The sequence below is a fragment of the Vicugna pacos genome, chromosome 6, assembly GCF_048564905.1.
Source record: "Vicugna pacos chromosome 6, VicPac4, whole genome shotgun sequence".
In the NCBI taxonomy this organism is placed as follows: domain Eukaryota; kingdom Metazoa; phylum Chordata; class Mammalia; order Artiodactyla; family Camelidae; genus Vicugna; species Vicugna pacos.
The window spans coordinates 76,945,157-76,957,080 of record NC_132992.1 but is presented as its reverse complement, the minus strand read 5'-3'; the positions used below and the strand labels follow the sequence as shown (position 1 = coordinate 76,957,080).

At 37.3% G+C, this 11,924-nt stretch overlaps 1 long non-coding RNA gene across 2 annotated transcripts in view; it reads right to left on the bottom strand.

Moving 5' to 3' along the window:
* Positions 1 to 1,191: 1,191 nt before the first annotated feature.
* Positions 1,192 to 11,924, bottom strand: part of LOC116281011 (uncharacterized) — a 183,889-nt gene continuing 173,156 nt past the window's right edge. For both annotated transcript variants that reach the window (XR_012073775.1, XR_012073776.1), the window contains one exon: positions 1,192 to 1,687. This is a non-coding gene — a long non-coding RNA (uncharacterized lncRNA). The remainder of the gene's footprint in view (positions 1,688 to 11,924) is intronic.

The following is an 11,924-nucleotide window of genomic DNA, read 5'->3' as shown; positions in this document are numbered from 1 at the left end:
TATCCCATCTCCAGGCAGGGACGCAAGCTTTAATTCTCATAAAAATTACTCCTGGTGCTTGCTATAAATGCAGATCGCTTACCTGAAATATTCTGATTCGGCAGGAATTTGCATTTTTAATAAGTACATTATTTAAAGTAGGCTCCCTGGAAAAGAGGATACTACATATTTCCACCATGTACATGGACTTTTCTTTTTGTCATGACAGCAGCAATCAGGAGGTCAAATAGATCAGCAAGGAAAGGTAATTTCTATTGCCCATGTAGAAACTGTAGTATACGGAGTTGAACAGAAACCAGAAGAGATCTGCTAGAATTAGGAATCACTGCAACTGACTTGAACCATCTTTGAGTACCTGTGACGATGACTGCAGTGATTCTAAAGGAGTGGGAGAATTTTACCACAACTGTTTTGAGGTAATAAAGAACTATTCTGTTGGAGCTGAATCCATCCTTTGCCTGTTTTATGGCATTCCAATTCCAGAAAAACTGTAAAATAAACATGTATTTACAGCCCAATGACTCTTGTCCTTGGGTTTATTACAATGGCATTATTTATTGAGGACATTGGTCATCATGTCCTCTCTTTGAGGACCCTATGGACAAACTTCTTTCTAGTCTTAGTATTAGGAATTAGAATTAGAAATGCTTTTTCTAGGAGTGCCATCGATCTTAATCTTATATAAAATCCAAATTATCCAATTTGACCAGATTCCCTTTTGCAGATTGCCTGCTAGACCGCTCAGAGCCAAATTAAAGGTTTCTTATGGTAGGAATATGCTTTCTGTAACACGATGAGATGTAAATTAATAAACATTTGCATATTACCCTTAGAATTCCTAAAGGATATCACATCTATCTTATTATATCTTTATAAGAGTTATTCCCATTATTTTAATAGATGGAAGATTGAGACTCAGAGCGACTAAAGGATTTGCCTGAGATTACACAGCAAGTAATTGGGAACCTAGAATCCTAACACACAAATTCTGACTCCAAATCCAGTTGTTGTTGTTTTTCTTTTTCTGCTGGCTTTACAACAAAGAAAAGTCATCTTATTTGTCTTCAATTTATGGAAGTGTGTGTGTGTGTGTCTGTGTGTGTGCGCGCGCGCGTGTATGTATTTCTATTTAATCGGCACACCAATTGTGAAAAAGAATTGCTTTTATTTACCCAAAGCTTCCACAGATCTAAGATTCTCAGAGGTTTCTGGACTTTCCAAAGGTCAATCAGCACAAATCAAAGAGATCAGACACAAATCTAAAATTCATAACACCCAAGTCTGAGCGTTCCCTTAAGCTATTTCTAACGTGTAATCTGCTACACTCGGGGGTAGACTGATAGACCCTCTGATCACTATTATTACCAAGGTGAAACTAAGAACTGAAACACCAAAATTCTTCTAATTTAATAATTTTATATTTGTTATAATAAAAAATTTAGAAGATATGAAACCATATCCATCTCCTAGTGGGAACAATAAATGTGCATTGTGCAGAGTTTAGGAAAAGGTAGATAAGGGAGAGATTCCAAGAACACCAGAAACAGAAGCAGCACACCAGAGTTCGAGGACAGACAGTCAGGAGGCAGCAACTTTGATACCCAGCCTTGTCACCCGCACAGTTCTGCCCAAGGAGGGCCTCAGAAACGAGACGCTGTTTCACTATGCCTGTCCCTCTGCTTCTTTTCTGTGAAATGAGAAAATGAAAAAAAGTTAAACATATGTGTCTCCAGTGGTGTGTTAATTCGTCAAGAGCCTCAGTTCCCTCTTAATGTGTTATTTTTCTTAAAGTAATTATCTGAGAAAAAGGAGTCACTGGAAAATTTTTCAGCATTTTAACGGCATGCCCCCAAAATATGTGCATTGTACAGGCTTTTCGTTCTACCCGTCCTAGCTCATCGGAGCTGCAAGTCGTGTTTCCAAGCAGATTGTCATTATAGATGGTGCTGGGGTATGAATGTGGAGTAAGTGGAAATGCAAGGCGAATCTGTCTGGCCCAACAAAGACAAATGTCCCAGCAGCACTGCCATATTTCACAGGGCATAGTGTTGACTGTAGATCTGCTGACATGATAAATTTTATGGCCAAATGTGGTGGCATTTCACAACCCCGGGTCTACTGAGGATGGTTGGTCCTTCTCTGATAGGGTCAATTGTGATAAGTTGCTTTATTGAACTCCTCATGAAATCTGACATTTCAGGTTAGCCAAATTCTCTTGGATGTGCCTGTCCCGTTTAGCCTCAAGACATTTGCCAGAGGAAGTTTTCTAGTTGGAAGGATGAAATGGTACCAGATCTGCTCTTCTCGCCTTTCTTATTATTTTGTCAGCAATGAAGAGGAAGGTTGCAGAATCTCTCTCCTGGGAATACTGTGGACAGACAGTCTTTGGGAGTGTCAAGAGGTGGAGGGTGTTGTCCGGGAGAAAAGAGAAATAAGACCACCTGTTCAAGCCCCTGCATCTTTCATTAATTCCCCTGGCGTGGAGCCGCCACTCAGTTTTTCTTTGGGGTTATTTTTTCTCACACAGAGAAACCTGAGCAGCCAATGAACTGATGCTGTGCATTCCTCAAAGGAAACTGTCACTCAACCAGAGCAAGCAAGAATGATTTTTTCATTCACAGAATAACTTAAGTGTCTTGTGTAAGGAAAGAAAGTTTGAAAATTTTGTGGGCTACCCTGTTTCTCCAGCTTTTCAAGACTGGTTTGTGAATGGCAGCAATAGTGAAAGCACATGGTGCCTGCGGGCTAATGTCCCCATAACTGTCTCCAATTAACTCTGCCTTGCACACAAGAGCACAAACTGTCACGGTTCAGGCTCTGTCACAAAGTAATTGTGACCCCGGGCAAACCATTGAACTTCTCCAGGCCGTGGGTTTCTCACTTGTAAAGTGAGGCTTGTTATGCTCCAGGATCCCCAAATTCCCTTCCACAGCAAAGCTTCTAGTAGGTAGTACAACAAAGTGCCTAAGAACAGACCCTGGAATCAAGACGGTCTGAGTTCAAAACCTGGATCCATCACACAAGAGCTGAGTGACCTTGAGCAATTCATTTAATCTCTCTAAGCTCCATTTTCCTCATCTGTAAAATGGGGATGATATTATCACCCACCTCTTAGGGCTGAGATGAGAATTAAGTCACTAAATATAGGTAAAGTACTCATATTCACGAATGGAAGACAGTGAGTTTTCAATGCATGTTAGCTATTATTCTACTGATTCTATGTTGCTGACATTCAGAAAATGGTGACCAGTCCAGCACATTTTTCAGTGACTACGTTTTTTTTCATTTTACTAAATAAACTAATCAACATTTTTTGATGACCTCACCTTCACCTCTAACTGGACTCCTACATGGGGGCAACTTTTTTTCGATAAACAATAGGGACAGATTGTGCAGTATTAATCACTATATTTCTATTTCCTTTATCAGTTCATGTCACAACCATACTCACAAATGTTAATGTCTTGTACTCCTCTCTCTCTTTCATAAGACCCACCACTACCTCCTTCCCCAGTGAACACACACAAGCACGCACACACATGCCAACCTTAAACATTACACTAATCAGTTTCAACTGATCGGTATTTCTACACAATGTCCTTTTTTTCCCATTCCTATTACAATTGTATATGGGATGCATTTAATAAAGCTTCACTGATGATGATGATGTGACTAAATATGAGGATAATGGTCATAGATTAATAAATTGTACTTACTATTTCCAAAGTATATACACAAGTCATATATGCTTTATTCATTCACACAGCAAAAATTTTTGAGAGCCTACCAAATATCAGGTCCAGCAAAGGCTCTGCTGGGCCTAAATAATGTAACACACCAAAATCTTGTCTAAGTTTAAACTCAGGCAAATGTTCAATTATCATCCTACTGCCAAGCCACAGAGTGTTCATTTTGTAAGCAAACAATTACATGTAGAAAACAATTTAAAGTCACTAACTGTGTTCCCCGTTTAGGATTTTGTCTTAGTCTATAGAGACATCTTTCTAGCTGTGACTTCTTCATCTGCATACTAAGGGGTCTGACTAGACAGCCTCAAAGGTCAGTTCCTGCTCTGATATTCTATAGAACAAAGGCAAAAACAGCTCCCTGTGACTAGGGCTCAAGAAAAGAACAGCCTGAAAATTCAACACGTTCTAAAATATTGATTAGAAGGATGTGAACGAAATTGATTATTTCACGGCGGTCAGCTTGTGGATGAATTTTATTATTACTCGAAAAGTAATGGTCCCTGTCTCTCCTCTTACTTTCTTTCCTATTTGGTTGCACTATTATTATATAGGCTGCCAAAAAAAGTAAAATGTGGTCAACTTTCCTGGAACACTATGTCTGGAGAAGTTCTGAGGGGATCCTCCTGGCTCCTGATTAATTGATGGGTCATTTAAGCAACAAGTGACATATAATGGGAAAATCATAGGCTTTAGTCCAAAGATTGTATTTGAAGTCCCACTTTCTTCCTTTGACTTTATTATATCCAACCGTGGACAATTCACATTTCCTCTCTAAGTTTCAGGTTCAATATCTAATAAAACACAGGCCTTCACAATTGGCAGGCATGACCCTAGGCTGGGTGTCTATCTCCATCCATTCATGCAAGATAGATGTTTTTAGGCCTTATTTTCCAGATGAGAATTCAGGGGCTCAATGAGGTTAAAAGTGATCATATAGGTGAAAATGTGTTATAAATACCAAAATTCTATATGTATTTTGTTATAGTTGTTATTACTGTTAGATCACCCCATCCAAATATTAGGGTTTTATGCCTGGCTGATTACTAAAATTCAGACAAAATTAATTGTGATAATGAGTAAATGTTTTTGTTCTTCTCGATTGGAAATACAGGGAAAAAAATCAAGGGGAGAGAGGCACTTGCTCTTTCCACTAAACTGAGCAGTAAAAGGAATGGTCTAGGACTGGCTAATTCACCAGTGGGTATCTGTAGCATGTAGGACAGTGCCTGGCATATAGCAGGAGTGAAGTAGCATAAAATCCTTCTAAAGAGTGGTGTGAGTCCAACTGTTCACTTTAAAAAAAAAATGCCTGGTCACATTATTGCAAGATTAATAAAATGCCCACACAGTTTGCTAGCTGAGAGCTGTGGCGTGTGTAATCCAAATGCATGTAGTCCCATGACTGTGGCTTGGATATACCTCATAGTTATCTGCTCTGCTTTAAATATTGACTCTGGCTCCTCTGACTGGCTGAGATTTCCAGGACGGCAACAATAATTACAGGCATCGCCTTGTGCCTTTTTGACCCAAATCCAGGTACAGATGGGGGAACACTGGAAATATGAGGACCCAGCCTTCATAATTTCCAAGAAAAAAATGTCCCTCCTATTTCTTCACCTGAACCCTCCCCCCTCTTTCTACACAGTTTCCTCTCCTCACCTCCCTTAGACAATAAGAACTTTAATCAGGTTCTGGGCAGAGAACCAACATCAATTACCAACCACTAATCACAGTGTTTTACTGTGTTTTACTTTTGGTAAATACATATCCAGAAGGATGACTTAGAAAAACGAAGGTATAGTTATAGCATATTTAACAGAATAAATGAAACTAGTATGTATGTGGCAAAGGAGGTTCCTTACAAGATTTGATTTTTTTTTCAAATAAGAGAAGTGAGAAAGAGATCAAAGGAGAGTTTTCAGAAAAAAAAGAAACAGAAAGACATCCATACTGATGACTGACCCAGCTGTGTCTGCCTCTAAAGGCAGGCCACATTTTGAGAAGGCAGAAGATCCACAGACAAAAAAGAAAGAAAAAAAAAACCAAAAAGCAATTTTTAAATCCTCACTTTCCACTAGGAAATCAGTTACTTTTCCATGAATACTAACCAACCACCCTACTTTTACAGCGTATCTAAGATAGAATCTATTTGGGGGTCAGTTAATTGGACCAACCTGCTCTTCATAATAAGCATGAGATTTACACAATGTTTTACACTCCGAATTTGAAAAAAAAAAAAACCTTCCCATACCTGCCCCATCAAATTACACAGGCTACCATCTTAGCTTATCAGATTTATGACCTGTGAGCTTCCAGACCACTAGGCAGCTGTCTTGATTTTCCCTAGGTCCACAGCAACGATGGTTGAGAACAAATTCACAAGTGCTAGTTCTGAAATACTACAGTGGCCTCATGAGACTAGAGCAAGAAAAGTCATTTGTTGTATAACCCTTTGTCTCAAAAACATATAAACTGTGCTTTGGCCTCTAATGGGAGGAACAGTCCTCAGAGCTTTCTGAAAGACTGTCTCCCAAGTTATAATCCTCAGGTTGGCATGAATAAAATTTTCCATTTCTTAGATCGACTATGAGTTATACACTAACATTATCCCATTGTACAGATGAGGAAGCTAAGCCTCAGTGGGGTTAAATACCTTGTCCTAGGTTGCACAGCTAACAGTAAGTATATGAGACCAGATTCAACCCAGTAATCCAGCTCTTAAGCACTGTGTGTTATCGTTTCAATTGAAATATGCTTATTTAACTTTGTATTTCTTTTCCCAGAGGCAGAAATTTAAGTCTCCAGCCTGTACTATAACTTGAATACAATGAGAACATGTTTACATTTCTATTGGAGCCCCCATTTGTACTCCTTACAGTAGGTAATATTGCATAGTGTTTCATGTATCCTGACTTTGGTACTAAGTTATCTGGATTCAGTTATAGGTTCATCTCTTTGCTAACTTTCTGAACTTGACACGTTATTTAAAATCTCTGGGTCTTGGTTTTCTCATCTTAATTCAGCACAGTGAGAGTAACTACCTTACAGGATTCTGTAAGAATAAAATTACATAATAGACAAAATACTGGGACAACATCTAGCACAAATTAAGTTCTCAGTAATTTGGAAATTATCTTTTCCTTCTATCTCTTATATTGTACCCATCATAATTTCCTGTCTTTCCTTTAGATTATTAACTCCACAAGGCAGGAACAATATCGTTTTCATCTCTGCAGCTCTAATGCCAGCAGTCTGAAACATAGTAAGAGCACATTAAATGTTTGAGATGGATGAATAAACAAGGCCTTTTCAATGGACCAGCTAACATCTTACCTCAGGTGAGGCTTTCAGCCTAGAAACGGATCACAGATGTTCTCTGTTAATTTTCAGAGTGTAAGTCACCACATTCACAGCAGTAAGCTGCAGATGGCAAAGGCATCAAAAACGTCCCACAAACAAATTGACACAACATTGTAAACTGTCTATACTTCAATAAAAATACATATATAAATGTAAAACAATAAAATATGTCAAGACTTTTTTAAAAAGAACAAACAAGGGGGGGGGCGTCTGTGTTTCTAGCGCCTTATACATCTTCAACAACTCTACTTTATGTCATTCCACAGAAGCTAGTGAGAAGTAATGAGGACAAATGACCCAGAAATTCTCTTGAATTCAGAATAATCTCACTGTGGGTCAAAGCATAAGCATATGTGGGTAGTTTGCAGCAGTAGTAGTTTATAGTCTGTAGTCCCATGTAGGTGTTTTTTCATTCCCTTCTCCCTTTTAATTAACCATTTGGTCGTATGGCCCATCCCACCTTCCTTCTCCCTCTCATCCTCAGAACACAGTCCACATATGCGCTGAAAGAAGGATCTGCAATACATGCCATATTAGCCTCAATGGAAGGCCTTGTATTTGAACATTTATTTAGTTCTAAGAGAAAAAAAATGAACCAGAAAACGTAATAGCACAGCACTGTACCATATACCAAAAAAAGAGTGGGGGGGGGGGAGTCGGCCTCTTGGTACCCTTAGGAATTCAGTACCGCAAACATGGAGTGATACCACTCGTGTTTGAAGTTCAGCTCTATTATTTGCTACCTGTGCCTCTTTTTCATGACACAAGTCACTTCTTTGAGCATCTGTTTCCTCATCATTGTGAAGAGATAACAGTACTTTTCACACTGGCTTTTTGTCAGAATTAAATGAAATAATTATGTAAAACATTTTCACAATGTCTGGCTTGAAATGAGCTATTATTAATATTATTATTACATACGCATCAGGCCCTGGGAATATATAGAGAGACGAAATAAGACACTTGAATTTCCAAGCACATAAATAGTAACAGAAAAATACAGATGAGAGAACAAAAGAGGAAGGAGGCAACATTCTTGTCGCTCTCATTTTACAAATGTGGAAACTGAGGCTTAGAGAAGTTAGCAACTGGCAGTAGGTTAACGTCCTTCAAATTAATTCAGTAAAATTCAGCTCCCTAAAATCTAATTTGTTCTATCTATCAAATTCGCCAGTCTAATAAAATTGATTTTTACGGTTTGAATAGATGAGGAAACTGAAAATCAAGCAGGAATATTTTAAAAGCTTACAAGGAAGGCTGAATTTTGACTTCTGCTAATAAGATTTTTCTAGCAAAACAGAAATGTCAGCATTTATTATGGAAATCTCTGTTTCTACCGATTTCTAAACTTCATGTTAACATTATTTCTGTTTTATCAGATTTTAGCAATTTTAGCATTTTTAAGTCTATTTCTAAAATTCTTCTCTCACATTTTCTGAGTCATGGTCAAGGTATTAGAGGTACTAACCATATCATGACCAAAATATTCTGAACAGTCCCACTTCCTTTACACTATTTGAACTTTTTAATCCTTTTATGTCTGGTATTTCAATTGGACTATCCCAATTATTTCTTATCAGCAAACAGAGTTTCCGCATTTCCTAGGCGATGAGATTTCTTTAGGTTATTTTATTTCTTCAAGATGCTTTTGGATTTAAGTTTAAATTCTCAATTTAATTTAAATACTTAATGTAATTACACCTACTTTAAATACTGAAAATTGGACTCAATCTAAAATAAAGATTAAATTCCATTTTAAGCTGAAATTCAATTTAAAATTAAAATTCAATTTAATATAAAATTGTGACTATTTCACATGCTTTTGAATTTAAATTTAAATTTTAAATGGCTACAGATACAAACGGAAAGTTCATATGTTGGCAACAGGATATTAAAAATGCTTAAAGTTTAAAAAAGTACAAAACAACACTCAAAAGCATCCAAATTCAAATCCAAAAGAAGGAGCAGAAACCAATCTAAAATGCACGAAAAAAGTTTCCAATGTTGGTTGGAAAATAGCATTTCTTTTAAGAAATTTATTTTAAAAATTCTTTGCCCATTTTCTCAGCCTATCAACTTTAGTGTAATTCATATTCTTGTAAACCTTACAAACATTTACGTAAATTTGGCAAAAACTGGTTATTTGTTTGACAGATCATCTGAAGAACTGACTTGCCTCCTAGATAACTTTCCCAATGTCACACACATACTGGGATCCAGCACTGGAGCCAAAATCTGCCTCAAACACTGATACTGCTTCTTTCTGTACAACACTTCAGAGAATATGAGGGGCAAAGAAACTCAAATGGAAAGTCTACTTTAGCAAGTTTCATGGATTACCAGATGCCAGGCAAAGTGATTTTTAGTTTTGACGACATAATCAGAAAAATTAAGCAATACGTTCTGGGTTATTCCTGACATTTCATGTGAAAAGGCCAACCTCCCCTCAGTGTCCTCCACGTTCTCAGCTAAATATTATTTCCCAAACAACCTTCTAATCAAAGAAGAAGTGAGTTCCATCTTCTGGTTTCCCAGTATTTTATCAGAAACTATATTACTTACCTGTTCACACAAACAGACTCTGAAATATGCCATAATATTTTTTAGTGTCATTTTTACTCCTTAAAGGAGTTGGTGAAATTCTCTTTTAGGAGAAAAGCAAGATGATACTGACGAAAGAAAAAAAAAAAACCCATATTTTGATAGGTAGCCCAAGAAACAGAAAAACAAACAATAGTTGCCTTTTTCTTCCAAAATTTAACAGATTTGTCTCACTATTTTGAACATATGGTTCCTGTTTGGGAAACTCCTTGTCACCAATGTTTGTGATAAAATGTCACTAAAATATATATTGATACTATCTCTTTTCTCGAGTTATATAAACCCCTACTTATTTACTGAAAAGAAATGTCATACTTTTCAATGATTTATTTCCTTTCTGTAATCAAAGGCATTTTAGGAAAAGCCAGGAAAATGAGAGAGAACAGAATGATGCACCACACACCGTGTGTAGGTGCTCAGTAAATGGTATTTTATGTTGATAAGGAGGAGGAAGAGAAAAAGACTGGGGGGAGTGTGCTTCCAAGTACATTCGTTTTCTTAATTTATGCTGCAAGACAGAATTATTTAGTCACACCTCTGCATTTAATGTAAAATCAGCGATGAGGCAATCTCTAAAATGTAAATCAGGCAGAAGAGAATAAGTACTAAGATCTACTTATTAACCAGTTTCTTGGTGAGCAGAGAAGAAAATACTCTTTTACGTTTCATGATGAATGTGTTTTAGAAATTCAGAGGGTTAGAGATTTTTTTTCATGCCCCAGGGCATGTCAGTGTGATTGTCTTTTTAGTTACCAATTGTCAAGTGCCTACTGTGTGCGAGCAATATATTTAATCTTCCAGGTAATATTACCACCACTATTTTGTAGATGAGGAATAAAATCAATGTCTTACACGTGTCTAATGGCTTATAAGCAAAAGAGGCAAAAATTAATAGCTGTAATTCCAGAGCCTGAGTGGAAGTAAATGTTTTCTTAAATCCGAGAGGCAGTGTTCCCTCGTGATTTAGAGAGCATGAACCCCAGTGCCAGACTGCCTGCACCTGAACCCTGACTCTGCCCTTTACTAGCTGGATGACCTTGGGCAAGTTACTTAACTTCTCTGCCCTTCAATTTGCTCATCTGTAAAGCTGGCTGCTTTCATGATTAAATAATTTAGTATACCTAAGGCAGTCAGGTCATTTAGTGCCTGCCATCAAGTAAGCACTATATAATCATCAGCTATTATTATTATTTCTTCCCCAAGATCTATTCCCTCTTTTAGAAAAAAAAAATCCACATTTTCCTTTGGGGAACATTTCCCCACTACTTTTAGTCTGTATGGTTTAAATGGTATAACTCCACCCTAGATCCTGACATAAATATATGTTCCAAGCCTTCTAACCAGAGTAATGAAGCTCTATCATCACTTGTTCAAGAATGGACTTAAGACACAAGTTAGTCCAACGAAATTTTTGGAGAACTCTTTGGGAAAAAAAGAAGCTCTTTCAATTGGATTGAGAGCTGTCAGAACTTAAACATGGAGTTTCCAGGAGCCACCTTCTAGAAAAAGAATGCTTAAGAGTGGATCCCACGTAGGACAAAGCATAAATAAACGACAGAGAAGGAGAGAAACAAATCTAAAGGCAACATTTAAGCCCTTCGATCCAGCTCTGATTGACAAAAATCTACCCATGAACTTTAAAGGTAAATAAGCCAAGTTTACTCTTTGCTTAAGTCAGTTTGACTTGGTCTCTATAACTTCCCTGCTGAAACAAATTAGGACAAAATCACAAGCGGCGTTAAATTTGGTTACGTACCATGTATCATTTGGTCCCTCCCTCCGCTTATTTCCGTCCACTATACAGAGGAGAAAGCTGGGGGCTTGAGAAATTAAGTAAATTTTCTGATTTTATATATGGATCGATTGATTTACATATTACTTTTTTTTTAAAGTATCTAAGGTGGATTATCCACATGCAAGTAGAATTAAGAAAAATTTCACGTACGCTGTTTGAATTCTCTTGCTATGCTGAGAGATCAAGTGGTCAAGTCTCCAATCTTTCCCTAAAAAGAAAAAAGAAAAGAAAAGAAAAGAAAAGAAAGAAATATCCTGACAGAGAGTTTGGCCTGATCATTAAACTAAATTATCATAAAATTCAAGGATTTTTTTCTTTCTCCTGCAAGCTGTCATGAAATTGCACCCCTCTCTTCCTCTTTTGTATCCATTAAATGAAGAATTATCATGGGGCAGAGACTAGCAGCCCAGGTATTAAGC